The sequence below is a fragment of the Hermetia illucens genome, chromosome 2 (genome assembly GCF_905115235.1).
Source record: "Hermetia illucens chromosome 2, iHerIll2.2.curated.20191125, whole genome shotgun sequence".
Classification (NCBI taxonomy): domain Eukaryota; kingdom Metazoa; phylum Arthropoda; class Insecta; order Diptera; family Stratiomyidae; genus Hermetia; species Hermetia illucens.
This window is the reverse complement of record NC_051850.1, coordinates 162,880,070-162,900,283: the sequence shown is the minus strand read 5'-3', so window position 1 is coordinate 162,900,283 and position 20,214 is coordinate 162,880,070. Positions and strand designations below refer to the sequence as shown.

The 20,214-nt window shown below is 41.2% G+C and overlaps 1 protein-coding gene across 3 annotated transcripts in view; it reads right to left on the bottom strand.

Moving 5' to 3' along the window:
- The window catches only part of LOC119649474, an 82,638-nt gene that overhangs the window by 50,813 nt on the left and 11,611 nt on the right, over positions 1 to 20,214 (bottom strand). The window lies entirely within an intron of this gene.

Genomic DNA, 20,214 nt, shown 5'->3' with positions numbered 1-20,214 from the left:
TGGATAGTAATAGATGAATTTCATTCAAAAGTCATTTCTTGGTGATGAACTAAATGCAATCGCCGCAACAATAGACAGTCCATCTTACAAAAGATTGTATGCACGTTAAAAGCGGGATCGGAAAACGCAGTATATGTAATGGTTAGGATATCAGTATCATCCTCGTGACGAGAAAAGGAAAACAACAGTTTTGTGAGCAGCATTTCGTCACCTTAACTGTCTGGAAGGAGATGGGATACACCATAGGAAAAAGGGAGACACCCCGGCGGATATAACAAATCTAGGCTTTGTGGATGGGCAATCAAGGCGAAATAAATTACCACCTACTCGTACTGTAGTTTATCATTGGGCACGGTGGTTACAGGAGACATTTATTTCGATCAGAAAGTGACAAGAGCCCTCTTTCCAGTAGATGATGTCCTTCTACGTACCACTCGACCCTCAAAGTAGGTACATAGGACTACACTTCCTGAGTCTTGATGTTGGTTCAGTGTATTGCAAGTTAATCTTAGTTAGTTGTATGGATTTGAATATGAAATTAATCCGAGGGGCAAGGAAGGTTTTTCAGCTCCCAATTATTCAGAATAGTACTTCGACTAAAATCTAGTAGCAAGAAAGCATTGTAGTGTTGAGAACGATTTTTTCCAGCTTGTTTCTGATGACTACGGCGCCTTTTCTAGTCCCCATTATCGGGGCAGATACATCCTTCCAACTTTGCCAATTCCTCGTGCATTTAAACACATATTGGCTTTGCTGTTTTCGAATACTAAATACTGTGTAATTCCATGGTCAACTTTGATTTCAAGTGCTTCTCCTTCTTATATATTTCGATATATGAATATCTGTTGAGCTTACGACTCCTCGGCAGCATCCGCAACATGAGTTTGTTGACTGGCTAGGAACAAATGTTAGATTTTACATTGTAAAGGAGTATCTTTCAATAGGATTTTCATTTTATCTTAGAATTAATTTCAAGGCAAATGGGATGGTAATAATTTAAGCTGTTATCGACGGACAATATTATAATTGTTGCAGTAAAATAGCAGCTTTGACATCTGCATGCTGCCTAGATAAACTACAAAAAAGTTACAGCCGCATAGTATCAAACTACAATAAGTTCCATAGTTAAAATATGGTTGGAAATATTGCTAAAGTTATTACATATTCATTTGTCCCGGCGTGATGACATGATGTTATAAATAGATATCTTTTTCAAATCACCTACCGGACAGGTACGCGTAGAGATGCAACTTTACTATGGGATACTTACCAATAAAATGTATGTCAACACACCAACTGAATAGTATGGACTCATAATGAAATGCAGAAATATGCGGTATCAGACGCGGATTTCCAAGTGTTAAAAGGTCGACTTTTATTGATCTGGACTGTTTCGTTTTAAATAGATAACAGATTATGCTCATACCATTAATTCAAGATAACCGGCGCCTGTATCCCTCCATTGCTAAATTTTACCAGAATGAATGAATACAAAAAGATAGTAGTGAAAGGAGTCCCAACATGTGTCAAATGTATTATTATTTAAATAAAGTATGAAACAGGTTTTTCGACATTTCTTATTTGTTATCGTAAACATATTTTGATTTTTCTTATTATGTCAGATTGTTTTTTGCTTATTTACTAACTCAATTATTTGCTGAATTCATTCATTTGCTCAACCATTTATCAATGGTTTGGGGGGACAGCATCGATGAAATTTTCATGAATTTATTAAAATAAACGCAATTTCTTTTGACATCAGTTATGGAATTGAAAAATTTGCATGTCATGATATGAAATGCAGTCAAGTTGTCTTCATTCTTTTACAATCCTATCTGGTAAGATTCAACCGGTTGCAGTGTTATTTAAACACTCTAAAGCATAGCTAATAAGCCATAAATTTCTTGCGAGGCAATAAGAATGCTCACCTGGTTTTTAAGATGAAATGTTAGCTTTTGGCATTTGGTTTGGAATTCCAAGTTTTTTTTAGACATGTTTGCAGAATATACCAATCTTAAAAATATCGGAATAAATATTAGATTCCCGAAATTACGAACAAACAAATAAAGTTGAAGGATGTAGGTAGGACCTGAATGTCTGTTTGCAAGAGCCAGTCGATAAATTCATTTTATATTAGTTGACAATCGCACGCGGAATATCCGTGGTCGAGGCCATGAAATCTGTCAACGATATGGAGAGGAATTATTGACAAACTATAGGTGCTTCCATGGTCAAAGTGTAGTGTAGGTCCTCGGGTTAAATTGTGGATTGGTTTCCACGATGGAGCATAAAACCTGGAGAACGCGCAATGAACCAACACCAACAGTTCTACTACCAAATTTTATCTTCATCTCCATACGGTGACCGCTGGGAGTTCTTTCTTAATGAAAAGCTGCAGACGCCTGAAAACGGGGCAAATTGCACCAATTGGCCCTCTAAGTTGGGGGCTGGATAGAGCTAACAACCCTACACGGAAAACAACTTGTTACCACGCTTCAAAAAGAAGCCCCGGACTGAATGAATAGTACAACGGCGAACTTGGCAACAGAAACAAACGAACAATTTATTCATTTTCTCATGGAACGTGTGCTCCCTGTACATAGAAGGAGCTGCCCACCAGCTAGCCGGCATCTGTCCCAATATCGGGGTCATCTGTCCCAATATCGGCTGATGTAATAGCATTACAGGAGATGCGGTGTGCAGAGACCAGTTTCCTGGAGAAGAGCCACTACACCATTTATTATAGTGTCATCCAGTACTATGTGTTCGGAGTAAGCATTTTAGTCAGCCCCGAAAAGAAGCCTGCTGGTATCGGCTTGGAAAACATAACCGCAAGGCTGTGTACTCTGCGCTCGCCAGGCAAATTTAGAAATATAAGCTTCACTAATATTCACGCCCCTACAGAGGAGATTGCAGAGTCAGAGAAGGATACTTCCTAGGAGGCTACTGCTCCAGTTGAACAGTTCTTCTTTTTCTTCAGCCTTTGTCCCGTTCATAAGCAGGGTCGGTTCGTCGTGATCGGTTTCGCTATTTGCCTCTATCGAATGCCTGATCTGGGTGCAATCTCGAGGCTTTTAAATCCCCATCCAGCGTATCAAATCACCGTTGTTTCGGCCTACTTTTTGGTCGATTACGATCGACTTCGATGTTCAGACCAATCTTGGCAAGTAAATTTTCGTTAGTATCAATTGCGTGGGCCATACCATCTCTCGCAATTTTTGCACGATCGCTGCAACCCCATAACGATCGCGGATATCCTCATTTCGGATGTGATCAAAACGTGTCACACCACTAGTGCAACGCAACATCTTCGTCTCCATTACTGCAAGACGCCGTTCATTGTCGTTTATTGTTACCCAACACTCAGAACCATAGAGGGCGACAGGACGGATGATATTGCGGTAAGTTTTAGATTTGAGACGTTCGTTGATATGTCGATCATAAAGAACGCCACTTCATCCAGGTTGCGTTAATGCGTGAAGCAATTTCATAATGCAGTTCTCCATTGGCTGATAGCGTTGATCCGTGGTATTTCTTCATTCATTTTCTTTTATGGTCGACCAACACGCCACCTGACGGCGCGTTAGTCTCCTAATCTCGCTGCTCTGAGTTCGAATGCCAGTCGTCATAGGTGTCTGTATTCGTCTTGTGTTTGTTTCGCTGCTGTGATAGTGAAATTGAACCACAACCTGACTGTGTGAATGCCACATACTCCATCAAGGCCCAACAGGTACTTTTTTTCTAAATGATCTACCCAGGTGTTTCAAAGGACACTGTACTGTGGCCAAAATTATGGAACATAATGTACAATAATGAACTTTATTTTTCGGTACCGAAAGACTCGGATTATGGAGCAGCGGAAAATCAAAAGGGTGTATTCTTCCACAGTGCAAAATTTGTAATCGGAAAACTTAGATGAATTGATGTTTGCGAAAAGTTTCGTTATTATGGCGGGTTACGCAACGGTTGACGTGAAAAACTGGGTGTTCCATAGAAAACTGGCGCTTACAGGTGTTCTTATAAAAGAAGCAGGAAAAATGCCCAAATAGTAAAATTTTGGTCAACCTAAACTGAAGAAAGAACTTGGACAAAGTGAGTCATAAGAGGGAGAGGAGAGGAGCTGACTTTAGCCGCTACATGGGAAAGTGATCAATTCTGGTTTTTGCAGGTTAAATTAAGAAGTTTTAAGACTACTCCCTCTTTTTTTTTAGCCTTTGTCCCGTTCATAAGCGGGGTCGGTTCATCTTGATCAGTAATGCCATTTTGCTCGGTCATGTACCTCCATTTGGATAGAATTGAGGGCGCTTCAAGAGAACATTTTTTCGTCCGGCCTCGGTTCGATGTTTAGATCAATCTCGACACAAAGTCCATATTTGTACCATGGAAAATGCTTCTCTTGCAATTTCTCTACAATCGATGCAACCTCCTAACGGTCGCAAATGACCTCATTCCTGATGAGGTCACGGTGTGTTATGCCGCTGATCCAAAGCACATATTTGCTTCTATTACTGTGAGGCCTGTTCATTGCCTTTTATAGTCGGTCAACACTCACAACTATAGAGGGCAAATTTTCGATTCGAGAGGATGGATTGTCTGAGAATGAGGGGAGCTCTGACTATTTCAGGGTTGAACAAGGAGAGTGTGACTTACCGGAAGCTGCATATACATATGCGATCCACTTCGACCTGCACGGTCGACACAATTTTTCTCTAGATTCTGGGATAGCAGCAGCTTTGCCCACGTGTTTGGTCATAGCCAACACAGCTGATCCCTTTGGACATCGCCTAACATCTAAGTTGATTACACGTTTTTAAATTCAAAAAGAGCTACTTATCGACCACCAGTTTTGGAAGAACATGCAGGATCATGCAGGATTTGAGCCCGAAAATTGAAAAAGAGGTAAAACTTAAAGCGACAGTAGTAGCGATATCGTTTCCATGAACAATGTTGGGTGGGTAAAGTTACGTATAGAAGAGAAATCAGCAATTCGTTGAAAGATAAATTTATTTTGAGTCTCAAAAAGGTCTATAGTACTCAAATGACCACAACATGGCCCATATTGGGACACCATAATTGCCAACGGTAATTGGTAAGGAGGGCCTGACTCAGTTGTGGATCTGACCGTTGTCGCCTATATAATGGCACAGTGAATAATCACACAATCCACAGTGATTACGAGTCAATAATTTTAGAATTATGGGAAATGTCTGAAATTAAGAAGGACATCAGGTTGGCCTTCGTAAACAATGGATGAACGAACTTGAAATGAAGAGGTGCGGCTAAACCATTTTTATATATTAAGCAATTCCACGGAGGAAACTTCCTAGATAATGCAAAGCTTTGCAAAAGAATGTTATTCCAAAATCTCCATCTCCATACCACATAGCCAGACGAATGATTTATGGTAAGATGAGTAATGCCAATTGAGGAAGATAAGAGCAAGCCACCGACAAAGACCGAAATAAGCTCACGCTGGCATTCCAGCAAAGTGAAATTTCGTATTTCTAGAGGCGTTTAGATTCAGTCCTTATGGAACGCCTGTTCCTAGATTTTGGTAGCAGCATAAGGCATATCATATCTCCACGCGATAGTGATCGGGCACACAGATTAGTTTCGCCGTAGATATACCGTTCAAATGCATTCTTACTATCGCACACACTTCAGCCTGAAATTATTTATTGTTCCAAAGAAGAAACACGGTTCACATCACCCGTGTTCGGGAGCTAGGTTCTGTTTTTGAGACATCGGCGTAGAAGGTATATCCTGCCACGTATTTTTTGGTCTAGTTTTCCCTACTTTTGAGGGTAACATTGTGTCTTACAGAAAACAGGTGTGTACATATGGTTGCCATTTACCTATTGGTGGGTTTTGTGCGTCAAACACATCTTTAGCTCCCCCACGATTTCCTTAGCCGCCTGCGCTTCTTCTCTACTGTTCTGCGCCAAGTGTCCTTGGGGCGCCCCACCCGTCGGTTATTTTGGGAGAGCATAGTTTAACCAGCAATGTAATTGTCACCCCTCCTTAATGTGTGACCTTCACATTGTGTATGGGTCTGTGTCGACTAAGTTCTTCGTTTGAAACAGTAGCTTGGAGCCTTTGAATGAGAGCGGTGGTCACATGTCATGTGCTACTCTCATATAGCAACACAGAAAGGACACTAGCATAGTATAGTTTGAACCTGATCTTGGTGTCGAGTTAACTGCATTTCCAGATTTTAGACAGAGCAGTGAAAACGGAGCTAGCGTTGTTAATGCGTCAGGCAACATTCAGTTCATTGCCACGTTAACAGAAACCACGCTTCCTATATATACAAATTGATCAACCTTCGGGGCTCTGCCTATTAATGCAGATAGGGTGAGTGTGATGACCAGTCAGACTGAGAATCTTTGTTTTGTTGGTGTCCATGACCCAGCGAGAGAGCACACTGATATCATCAGCGTAGTGACATTTTGCGTCATCATATATCGTAGAGCATGCCAGATACACTCACTGTTGATACCATCGAAAATTTTCTCGAAATCGACGAAGAACAGGTGCAGCGAAGTTCTAAACTTCACACACTGTTCCATGATCTGTACGGTGCTGATGTGGTCAATGCAGGAAGATCCAGAGCGGCAACCAGCCTGTTCTTTGTCCACCAATCTTTCGAGATGTTCTTTGATATATTCTAGGATTATTTTAGCTGTTATCATTGCGACGACTCCAATTGTCAAATTCAGAACGAACTCTTCTTCCAGTCTCTAAGAAAGGTCTCGGATTCCCAACATTTCCGTAGCGGATCTGTAGAAAATGCAGGTGCACCGACAGATATCTCTGGGGGAGACCGTCAAGCTCAGCGGTTTTATTGCATTTGAGTGCGTTGATGGCCGAAATGATTTCTCTTCTGTTTGGAGGCACAGTCCGTATCCACATGTTACGGTGTAGGAACTTCACCAGATGTGATAAAGTCAAGAATCATGGTGAAGTGTTCTTTCCACCTCTTGAGTTGCTTGTCATCCTGGATGAGAAGCCGATCGTTAACGTCCTTCATAGGATCACAGAAAGATTTGCGGTCATATGCAAGTTTTTTCGTGATGTAGTATACAATTCTCAAATTATTGCGTTTTGCGGCATCTTCCGTTTCCCTGATCATCGCAATAGAAAATTTTCTCTTGTCACGGTGACACTACGGTGAACATCTCGAGATTTCGCTCCGTATCGGAGTACGAGTGCATCACGCCCACAATTACTCGCAGCAGTCAATAGAGCCTCAGCCATTTCCGTTCATTGATCCAATCTCACTATTCCGCAGTCAGTGAGATCATGTGACGCTCTTCGGGACGTGGCCAACGACCTGCGCACCACCCGAGATAAGAGTATTTTTTTATGGCTGCCCAATGTTTACTGATATTGTCAGACGGGTTACCCACTATATCTGCTGCCCCATCAGCAAGGTAGCTCTCCCGCTGTCGAGTGACAGTTGGATCATTCAAGTGCTCGATGTTGAACTTGGGGGTTCGCTAAGTGGGTGACGCAACATGCAGGCGAACGAAAGCGAACATCAGATGGTAATCCCTTGCAACCAATGTCAACGTCTGTCTTGTTTACGCACATCCAGAAGACGAATCCTAAATCTACTGATGATAGGGAATTGGTCGATCTAATCGCTCGTACGGTGTCGGTCAGTTGAAACCCAACTGATCTTATGGCAGGCTCAATGCTGGAATAATGTGCCACCAATGAAGAGGCGGTGGAAGTTGCAGAAATCCATAAACCATCCACTATCATCGTTTCGGTTGTCAAAACCTTGCTTCCCTCTCACATGTCCGAGCAAGGGGTGTTCACCTTGGCATTCAGATCACCTAGCATTATCACAATATTACACAATGAACTACCCGTAATTGCATGCAGAAAGCATCCTTCTCCACTATATCGGAAGTCTCCACTGGTGCATAACGCTGTCCAATTCTGATGTTCCTTAATCTGCACCGAAAAGTTGCAGTCAGAATTTTAACAGAAACCGGATCCGAGGTGCAGAGAGTGCGCCCTGTGGTAGCTGTCAATACATAGTGTCACAAGAAGGGAAGGAGTGCTCCCTTTGCTCAACGCCAGAATTTATCTAATCTATTTCGCTGTTGAAGTTGGAGAACTTCGATACTGTCGTCATTGGCGTTTATACATTCTAGAGATCAATAATAAACCGGTGGCAAAAAGAAAAGGTCGTAACCGAAAATCAATCCGCCATCGAGGGAGGGACGTTTGCGAAGAGTAATAAGATTTGTAGTTTGCTAGCTATCAAATGGTTTTCCCTATTAGTCGGCTTTGAAGACAAGCAGAGAATACTTTGAACGAATTCTGAACGTCTTAGCTCGGTAAAATAAAAGCGACAAATTCTACCAGCTAGTGAAGAGCCAGCACTAGAGGTCATAATATTGATATATATGACTAAATAAAGTAACATCCGAGAGCAAATGCTGTTTGTATACCGAAAGAGGTTAGTTTCATTGAAACTCTTATGGGAATATTCAGAATCACTGGCCACGTCACTGAGAGAGATCTGCATTTTCCAATTGAAAACCCAGGTTCCGAGCTTGATGTCTCTAAACATCTACTTCTGCTGTGTGGTTGGCCTGCTACAGTGGGGTTTATGACAACCACTAATGGACGAAAAAAAAGCCTAGGGGAAGCACTGACTAGTACCGATATAGTAGATTTCCAGTAGATAAAGCAGGAAAGGCTGGAGCAGGGATATAGGGTTTGGATGATAAAGGGTGAAAATACTACATATCGGAAAATAGGTGAACCTCAATGATAGGAGAAAGTTTTTTGCTACTACTTATAAGCAAAGGCTCAGACATTTATGTACATATTGTGCGGTGAAACTTTTTTACGTAGAATCCTTTGCTTAAGAAGCATTACTTTGGCTTTTAACTACGATATAGATGAAAATAGAAGAAAGGATCTGATTACTGGTGACTTTAGAAAAGTGATCGACAGGGGGTTCTTTATTTTCTTTTGAGAGAAAGCAGAGCCATGCTGATGATGATAAAAGACGGAAGATGTCGTCGTAAAGTTCAGAAAATGCTACTAGCACCTTCCTTTATCAGGTCCTTAGAGGTTTAGAACATTTAAAAGCATTTTCTAAAAGTATAACAATAAGTTTGGTTAGACAAACGTGACCGAATGGTTACTATAGATAAATGCATGTAGTTAGTAGCTGCTACAGTGGATCCTTCTGAATAACTTATATTTTGGTTTTTGTGCGTAAGCCTGTGCTACTTGGCTCCTTCAGGATTTGATTACTTGGCATTATTGAATAGTCTTTATAATTTCTTCTTTTGCAAAGGGGTCAAGTGGCAGAAGCTTCTCTGCCAGTGTAGTAACGTATGTAACCCACAAGGTGAATGCCATTATCTAATACATGCAAACAACTGTACTAGGAATCGGGGAAGTTTTTGTTTTGTTTGGTTTAATGTGTTTTCATTACCTCTGATGGTTTGAAGTTTTTTTGCTGGTACCCACGTTATTATGATTACCTTATTAAGATATGATCCTGTGTTGGTATACGTACTCATACTCAAAATGGTCTTAGACGTTTAAGGTCGTATTTCTTGAACTCACTTGCAAACATTTAAAGTTTCCAAACATTGTCCCTTTCATGAGATTCATTTTGAGTCCATTCACCGAGGGAAAAACTTTCTGACCTTGTTTTTATCTATTTTGTTTTTAAGATTCCTTTTAAATGCATGCCAATATCGGCAGTTGTGGAATGATACTTATGTTTTGATTTGCAAATCTTTAACCATAAGTTGTCCATGTCGGTCGAATGCAATAGACAGTGCCCAAATCAGTCTGAGGTTGGGCTTCATCTCGGGGGCTTTTCTGTCCACTTAATGGACTCTGGAAAAACTGGTACATATAAAAACCGTCTACCCACTTGACGTATAATTTATGCATTAGGTAATTCTTCTTAATACTAGTAGCTTAGTGCATGGTTTATATGCGGAGTCACAACTACACGCAGTCATACTTTCTGCAGTCTGTTCGTTATATAATCTCAGACCATGATTCAGACTAAATCTGGAGTTTGATAATTAGACTAAATTAAATCAAACACACAGGTAGCGCTACAACTATTACAATGTAGGCCAGAAAATAGTTGAGATATACACAGTTTAGGTATGTAAGAAAGTAACTTGCTGTGAATCGTGATCCAGCAAAACCGTGTAAATTACAATATGCGCTGTCAGTTTTGTTTTTAGTTTCAATTGAAGCAATTGAAATATTTGTCGAGAGACAGATAGAGGATGATAGGGAAAGTGTAAAAACTAAAAACACTTTGTCAGGTTAAGTTTTGTAATCTACACACTTCATTAAACTGTTTAGTTTATGAGATTGAATCACTGAATTAGCCCCAGGCTTTTCTTTTTATATGTAGTTTATGTAGATAGATAGGCGAAAAAGGCTAGAAAGGTTGTCCGTAGATTCGATGAAGGCTGTGAGAAACTTGATCAAATGGTTTTTAGTTGCAACATTTAGTTGAAAAGTAAATCTAATTTGTTATTTGCTTTATTTATCTACGCATATAAGAGCATAAATTGACTGAGCATAATTTCCTTCAGCAAAAAGTGGTCAATTTAAATTTTGCAAGTCTTATGAGGTTAAAAATATAAAGCGCTAACATAGATAAGTGAATTATTTAATTTTTTGCCTTGAGGGAATCAGTTGTTATTGTGAACTCTAATGACCATTATTATCCTTTTATTTACTGCTGGAATAAGGTGATGGATACTTGGACGTCCATTAAATAAAGCCATTTGAACAGCTAAAAGAACAACCAAACTATAAATTTCGACTCTTTTCCAAGGTGTTGGGATTTTGTATTGTATTTTAATTCCTTTTGAATACCACAGTTCCGCAATTTCATCAAATACCATTCCAAATTTCATATATCACAAAGCAACAATTTTTTTAAATTATCGTTATTATTTATTCATTTAATTTGCAACAGGAAACCACTATTTGACGGATTCAGTCTTAAATGCAAAATTATAAAAGAATCTAAGAAATATTGAAATTGTTAACGACCCAAACTCTCTTTCTACAATTGTAAAGAATGGAGTCGTGACCTCAGTGAAATACTTAATTTCCCATTGTTTTCCAATTGAGGCCAAAATTGGTTCAGAGTTTCATAAGGCTGGTCGTGTCGCTTTGTGAGAACTATTATTTTTTGTACTTTAGTCGTCTAGCATAGATACTTGTTTGAGGTGCAGAAGGAAAACTCTACTGGTTTCCACGGAGACATGACTGCAATTAAAGACGACAAGAACTACACTTGTTTATTATACTTAAAAGTGTTGAGAAAAAACTTGGAGTTTTTTTTCTTAATTTTAGATTTTGTGACTGAGTCATTATGGATCGTAGTTATCTTCTCATTAACAAGGGTAGAGCACAAATTAAATTATTTTTGAACGAATACATGTTGCTAAAATTCAAACAAAAACGATAGCGGGTGCCATTTGAGCACCAATTTAACTAGTCACATTAATAATAGGATCGACTTTCACAAAAATTGGTTTGATCGATAAGCAGACAGGTTAGGTAGTTAATAGCTAGAAGGGCTGGAAAATACCTAGGCTTCCTTTACTTAAATTTTTATGTAACGTATACCAGGAAACTTACACGACCTTGACATCACTGAAATTATGAAATCTCTTGAAATATTTTTGCTCTCCATGGTTTCTCTTCTTCTTTTTCTTTAGCCTTTTTCCCGTTCACAAGCGGGGTCGGCTCGTCGTGATCGGTTTCGCCTTTTGGCTCTATTGAATGCCTGATCTGGGTACAATCTCGAGGCTTTTAAATCCCCATCTAGCGCATCAAGCCACCGTTGTTTCGGCCTGCTTTTTGGTCGTTTACTATCGACTTCGATGTTCAGATCAATCTTGGCAAGTGAATTTTCGTTAGCGTGAATTCCGTGACCATACCATCGAAAACGCCTCTCTCATAATTTTTCCACAATCGGTGCAACCCCATTTCCTCATTTCGGATGTGATCACGGCACTAGTCCAACGCAACATCTTCGTTTCCATTACCGCAAGACGTCGTTCATTGTCTTTTATAGTCGGCCAATACTCAGAACCATAGAGGGCGACAGGACGGACGACATTGTGGTAAATTTTAGATTTGAGACGTTCCTTGATACGTCGATCACAAAGAACACCAGTTGTGAAACGCCACTTCATCCAGATTACATTAATGCGTGAAACAATTTCATAACTCAGTTCTCCATTGGCTGATAGCGTTGACCCGAGGTATTTAAATCACTCAGTTCTGCGCAGATCATTGCCGCTGACAGTGATTGTGCCTGTTTCATGGGGATCGGTCGTCAAAAATTCAATTTTGTTTAGATTCAATCTGAGACCGTATTGCATGAGGCGATCATTCCATTCTTGGCAAAGTTGCTCGAGATCATTTTTGCTATTAGATGCTAGGAAAAGATCATCTGCTTAAACAGCGTATAGGGCGGTAGACGTTGGATGCCCCGTGTTTCGGTGTCCTTAACAAGAACGGAGAGAAGTGGTGAGAGGGCGCTTCCTTGATAAGGATCAACAGAGACACGAAACGGTTTTGATACACCCGCCATACTTTGAGCCTCACTTTTCGGATCGTGGTAGAGCAATTGAATCCAGCGCATAAGTTCTTCTGGCACTAAGTGTTGCCGTAGAGCATACCAGAGGAATTTCTGTGGCACACGGTCAAACGCTTTCTCTAGATCCAGAAATACAATGCAAAGAGGACGATGCTTCTGACGGTGTTTCTCCATGCATAACAGCGAAGCGTGTATCGGACGGTAATTTGAACATTCTGCTTGACTACCTTTCTTTTTCCATATTTTCCATTTTTCCATTCCATTTTCATTTTATTTTATTTAAATAAATTGTATAATAAACGGGGGATCTCCCTTCACATATTACTTTAAGCGATTATACATATTCGCAAATCATTCTAGGCACAGGAGAGTAAAAGTAATACAAAAGCTTTGCAAGAGGCACCTCGGAAACACTAAGGAGGTGCGAACGTTATAAGACGATTCACGGCCGCTATTACAAAACTGGAACTGGATGCAATATCTAACAAAGTTTTTCGGTTTTTTCCATATTAAAGAAAACTAAACGATATGAAGAGAGAACGAGTCCTTTGAACTGATTCCACCATATGGCAGTCACAATAACGGTAGGGGCACAAGCATTATGTATTCGAGAATATTGCAGACAGAAATGATACCCGATGAATGGATACGGTGAGTATGAACTGGTGGAAAGAACGAACCCAGACGTTCTGGAAGTTCACTGAGGTTGTCGACAAAACGATGCTGGCTATCAAACTTCACCACAAGATCCTTGTGAGATTTAATTCCTGTTAAAGGTTGACCATTAAGGTTATAAATAAATGTCGGACGCGAACTTTTCAACGAATAACTTAACGTATGACATTTGCTTACATTCAGTGTTAACATATTCTGAGCGAATTACAGAGATAGGGAGTCGAGGTTCTATTGAAGGCAGCATTGTTCAGAAGGCAGATCGTCAACATATACAGACAAGGACAAGTAAATAAAGAAACAAATTAAAAGAGGGACGAAGACGGCTAGAGTTTCGTACCTGGGCAGAGGCAACTCATCAGATGCTATCTCACCTCTGCTCTGGGAGCAGGGTGATCGAAGTGGCTCGCAGGTGCTATACGCTCCCATTTATAATTCGCAAAACGCAACAAGGGCGCGCATTATATTCAATATATATTATTTTAAATTCGCCCACGGTTCAGACTAAAGCTTGGCGGGAGTTAGACAATTTTTGTTTAGAGATTGAGGGCCAGGTGGCGTCTGTTGAACTGTCTCTGCCCTGGCATGAAACCGTAGCCGTCTGCGTCCCTCTTTTAACTTTTGAACTTTGGGTGTTAAAGCCAAAAAGTGGACGTCGTGGACCATAAAAAGTGGTAGCAAGTTGTTCTCCATTTGTTCCAGTCCGACATCAAGTGGGTGCGGATTTAGGACGCCTGAATCCCTAAACAAAAAGGAAAGAACGTAAAATTTGTATAGTATGAAAATAGGAACCAACTGGGAATGGAGCCTTGGGGGATCTCGGATAAAGGAAGGAAAGGGATCGAGACAGAATCATTGAAGTGGACTACCAACGACGCAAGATTGCAACTAGGACAGAACAGTTGAAGGAAGGGTATACCATCGCCAGTGTAATCTCATCTTCTATGTGTAAATGTATGATACGAGCCTTCTCCTATATGTCCGAAAAGATACCCTCAGAAAAACTTTTATTAAAAGTGGTAAAAAGAGGAAGAGAGATTTATTAGGTCGTCAGGACAACAGCTGCCGTTGGTATTAGAACCGTCAACAATTAGTTCGATTATGGAAGGGTTTAGAAGAGGAATGGAAGATGTGATGGCTTTGCAAAGATCATCTATATCGGAAGAGGAGTGGGACGAAAGATTAGAAGAATAAATTGAAAGAAAAAATGATCTCGGTGATTAATTCTGGAGTAAAATCGGCGAATTTAATAGAAAGACCGAGAGGAGCAGGCTAGCAACGAGAAGTGCAGGTGTGTGACCAGAATATATCTTTTATATAAATAGTGAAGGAGCACGCCATTGGTCTACATTTCTGAGCTACTACTCCAGGAAAGATACATATATGCGCACATAATATAATATTTTAGTTGGTTTTGTGTGTTAGAAAGAAAACTTAAAGAGCATCCTACAACGGACCCTTAAAAGCAATTTATTTATGATATTTTACTCGGATATATTGATCAGAAGGCGGAAGTGGCAGTCGAAGGCACCTAGGTAAGTCTGGTAAGTTATGCCCCATTTAAGGATAATAATCGTAGTTTAGCTTATCTTCGTCACTGATCTAATTTATATTGGAGTTGTGAAAAGGGAAGGGCTTTTATCTTAAAAAAGGGAAATATGTGCCTCTGAATAAGTTCTTTTCAGAGTTTTGAGGACTATCTTTATTTAAAGTGCGAAGGCCATACTAGCTCCAAGTTTACGCGTCTAGGCTTCCTACGCATCTCATTTTCTAGTGTGAATTACATACGTTTAGCTAAGTTAATAAGCTACTCATAGGTATAGTATAAGTAGAGCTATGTCCACATGTACATATTGAGTCTGGTTCTTGAACACATAGTATTGCTTGGATCTTAATTGAGGCTGACTTGCCATTAAATGTTGCGATACGAATTGATTCATTGGTCGAATTCTACGAAACTTGTCAGTGACCGAATTATAATTAGACGGGGTCGTGTTCAAAAATGATGTTTCTTCCAAGATAATGCTCCCAATCCGTATTGAATTTCACTATCATGTTCTTTATTTCCGGCAAAGTCAGAATATGAGTCGACCCTTTTTCGAGTCCAGCTTCTTGGGTGTCGAAATATGCACAGATACATATATATCACTTTGGCAAGCATCGGCATATGGTTTCTTGTTATGTTTACATCTATGCTGCGCTAACACTGTTCTTGTTTTAATTCATGTCCAATTTAAGCCATTATTCCGTCCTATTACTATCCAACCTTAGTCCCTATTTTCAGAAGCCGAACTGAAACTCATCAACCGAACACTCAAATCCAAACTTGAACCTCTCCTTCTCGCTTTCAACGAAACAGTTTCCAACGATACTATAGATTGGACAGTTCGTCACTACACTGAAGTAATTCAGCAAGTATGTGACGAGCTGATACCATCTCGTTCCCTAAACTACCGCAACCTAATTTCGCTCCCAAGTGATATCCTCTAGGATATCAAATACAAACGTACCCTAAGGCGGAGGCTATTTAAAATTGATACTCTCCGCAATCCTCTCCTCCGTGACGAAATCATTTCCCTTGACAGATCAATCCGCGATATAATTTTTACTCTCTATGCCAATTACTTCCACAAACGCCTCTGCAACATAGGACTGATCCCTGATACCAGGGAACACAGGAAAGCTTGCCCTCGTCTAGACAAATCGACCAACAAACCACTGTCCTTCCGTAAAATACTTCCACCCCCGAAAAGCTGAACATCCTAGCCAACCACTTCCTTCAAGCGCACCATTGCTCCCTCCACATTCGTGATCAGCACTTCCATATACCAACTCCAATCTTTACCAACTTTTTACCGCTCTAATGTTAGCCTAAACCTTTTCTCTCAACTTCTTATTTATTTCGATGAACATGATGATGTTCCTTCCATCCACTTTGTCAGCCTAAGTTCAGTGGAAGCTGTAATTGCAGCCTCCAAGAACAAAAAACCAGTGTGCCTGGGCAAAATTTCTTCCATAGTTTTGAAAAAATGCGCTCCCAACATTTCCACCACACTTTCCTCTATCATTAATCACACACGCATTGTACCTATCCTAGAAAAGAACCTTACAGGTCTATCTCTATCCTATCTTCTTCCACCAACATTTTCGAGCGGACCATTAAATCCCTCATAGACGAGCACTGTGTTTCCAACAACACTCTTTCCGAGTTCCAATTCGCCAACCGAACTAAACACTCAGTTGAACACGCACTTCTTGTCCTCAAGACTGATATCCTTCTAAGTATCAATTGGAGGATACTCACCATAGCCTGGCTCCTTGACCTAAGGAAACGTATGGTGATACGGACTCGCGTATAAGCTTTCCGAAATCCTCAATTCCCATCCGCACCTCTGTAAGGTAATTCTTAGTTTTCAAGATGGTTGCAAATCTTTAGTTAACATCCAACAGCACCTTTTCTCGTCCTCTACTTGCCCCGCCGGTATTTTTCCGGGTTCAGTCCTTTCAGCAACCCTTTTCTCCCTATTTACCGCCGACATTCCCAAACCAACTCCACACCCGTGTCCTATCCGAATCCTTCAATACGCGGATGACTTAATCCTTTACACTGCCAGCAAAGATATCTCCTACGGTAAAACTTGTCTGAATTCTTATTTAGACGAGCTTTACCATTATTTCACCCGTTGGAAACTTTCGTTAAATCACGACTAATGCAAGACCATTGTCTTTCATAGAAACATGAAAATGACGCCGAAAATGTGTAGTGACATCAGATGTTTGTCACTCAAAATCCACGAAGATCCCAGCCCTACTGTAAAAGAAGTCACATACCTCAGAGTGACAATGAATTCCCGTCTTTCCCACGTTCCTCACAAAACGAAGGGCGTGCAATTGGTGCTTTCAGATCCTTCTCTTCTATCCTAAAATACAATACTAATTCTATTTCCAAAAGGATTAAGCTGTTTTGTTCTAAGCAGCTTATCCGAGCACTCTTTATTTTCGGTTTCATTTTCTGGTTCGATTGCCCCCCATCCCAAATGGAACGACTCCGCCTTAAAGAGCACAGAATCTTTCGCCACTGCACCGACATTTTCAAACACATTTCCAACCTGTTCCTCTACGAGTCCTGCTAAACCCCACGTATCGATGCCTTCCTTACCCGTTATGCCCTTAACTTCTTGGCCAAGTGTCAATCCCATCCCAATCCTCTTGTTTCTACGGCGATGTAGATCTAGGTCTTCGGACTCATCTATTTCCCCAGTTCCTCTTATCCCTCCAATCTCAGAACCGTTTTTTTGATCACCAAGGTAGAGTAGCAAACCCTATAGAAACCGTCACGGTGGCGTATGGGTTACAGATTCGACTGGTGGAGCGGCGATATGGACATGCGGTCGACAAGCCATACAATGTACTGGGAGTCAGACATACTGCGGCTTGGTGTGGGCGAAAATAAACGGGGTATACGTGTACTGCTGTTACGCCCCACAAAGTCTGACACTCTTCGAATTCGAGGAAATGGTTGAAAATTTTGTTCTCGACGCTAGGGGTCATAGTACAAAGGTAATTGCTGGTGATTTCAATGCTTGGGCCTGTGAGTGGGGTAACAGAGAGACAAATGCAAGGGGCCGCAGTCTAATAGAAGCTTTTGCACAGTTGGATATAATTTTGGCCAACGAAGGTTATGTAAAACCCTTTCAGAAAGGGGGGTCTGCCTCAATCGTAGACCTAACTTTTGTCAGCCCTGCACTGGCACGTGGTATGCCCTGGTGCGTCAGTAAAAGCTACACCCGCAGCGTTCACCAGACAATCTTCTCTGGGCTATCTGTGGAGTCACCGGGCAAATTACCATCATGCCCAAAACCGAGAAAGATGTGAGGCTGGTCTGCTAAAGCTCTGGATGAGCAGACCTTCATAGAGGCGTGGTTGGACCAACCAAATAAAGCAGGCCCCTCTACGAAAAGATCTGTCCATGTGGCCTAGGAGGTGTTAATTCCCCAGTAGAAGACCAAACTACTGGTGGAATACCGAACTGGCCAGCCTTCGATCAGCCTGTCACCGAGCTAGAAGAATGGCTCACAGGGCGGTAGGCAGAGTCGACCAAGGGCAAAAAGAGCGCGTCTATAAGGTAGCCCGCAAAACCCTCAAGTTCATCATCATACGGAGCAAGAGGGAATGCTTTAAACAGCAGAAGCGGACGTAAACCCGTCGGGAAGCGCCTATATAATCGCGATTTATAGGACGATCATCACAGCAGATCACGTGCCCTTCACTCTTCTTAAAAATTATCGAGGGGTTATTCCCCCAGCAAGAGGAGGGCACAGACAGCTTCCAGCTATCGATAGGGTCCTTAAGCTTGCCGTAAAATTCAGACCGGACATGTTCGCTGAATCGTTCGGAGCGTGCATGTCCGAAGGGGATATTTCCTGCATCATGGAAGCGACAGAAATTAGTGTCACTGAATAAGGTTAGCAAGCTTCCAGGTGAGCCAACCTCCTACAGACCTATTTGTCTTTTGGACACTGTGGGCAAAATGCTAGATCGAGTAATCTATAATAGATTACTCCCGGTTGTTGAGAGTCAGGAAGGACTCTCAGATCGATAGTATGGATTCTGTAACGCCAGACCAACCATTGATGGCATCAAAGTGGTTACTGGCTTGGCCAAAGATGCAATCCACGGAAAGGGCAGTACTAGCAAATATTGCATGGTGGTGACCCTGAATGTGAGAAATGCAATCAATTCGGCCAATTGGAACCTAATACGGGAATCTCTGGCAAAGATTGGTATTCTCGCTTATCATGCAGCTATTTTCAACAGCTATTTACAAGAACGGAGGCTTTGGTATGACACTGATGACTGACCCCAGGAGTACATTGCCTCCGCGGATGTCCCACAGGGCTTCGTATTGGGCCCATTGCTGTACGACGATGTACTTAATCCTCTGCTTCCGGAGGAAGCCCCGGGGGTGGATTACGCCGACGATATAGCGCTGGTTATGGCCGCAAAGTATCTTGAAGATGCTGAGTTATACTCATGCGAAGTGATCAGTGCTGTTAAAGGTTGGCTAGAGAGTTCTGGTCTGACACTTGCCGAGGAAAAAAAGGAAGTGGTCCTCATCACCAAGCCCGTATAAGAAATTTTCAGTTCAGTCTACGGACGAACAGACCTAAGGGTGTGCTCGGCATTCAGAACTGTCTCAGAGGATGCAGCATTTGTCCTCTCGGGAATGATGCCCGTTGACATCTTGGCAGATGAGAAGGCGAATATATACAATGCGAAGTCTATCTTTCCTTTATAGCAGACGAAGAACGCTGAAAGGAAGATATCTCTAAATAGATGGCAAGAGCTCGGGAAAGGGGCGGTGGACATACAGGCTCATCCTTGCCATTAAGGAGTGGTTGGAGAGACGGCACGGTGAGATTAATTATAATCTTACCCGATTTCTCACGGGGCATGGAGGATATCGTCAGTACCTATTCAGGTTTAGACTAGAAACCTCACCCAATGGTCTAAACTGCAATGGAGTCCGAGAGGACCGAGAGCATGTATTCTTCCACTGTTCAAGGTTTGTGAAGGAAAGGAAGAACCTCCTCAAAAAAAAAAGACAGACAAACGGACAGAGAGATAATCAACCGACTTTAATAAGGTTTTGTTTTACTCTCGCACAAAGTCGACTTAAGGTTGTCTCTTAACTGTGGTTGTATAGAAGACTTTATTAGATACGCGATGTTGGACTCAGACTAATATATGCGTACAAATATCCCAAATTTAAAGGCTTTATTTATACATCATACAATTACTTTTATATCATCGAATCTACCTTAGGAGAATTGAAGATATGTAGAACATTATACTGAGACTTTTTAACTATCAAATCAAAGATTTTCCGAAGTATTTTTAAAAAAATCAATACG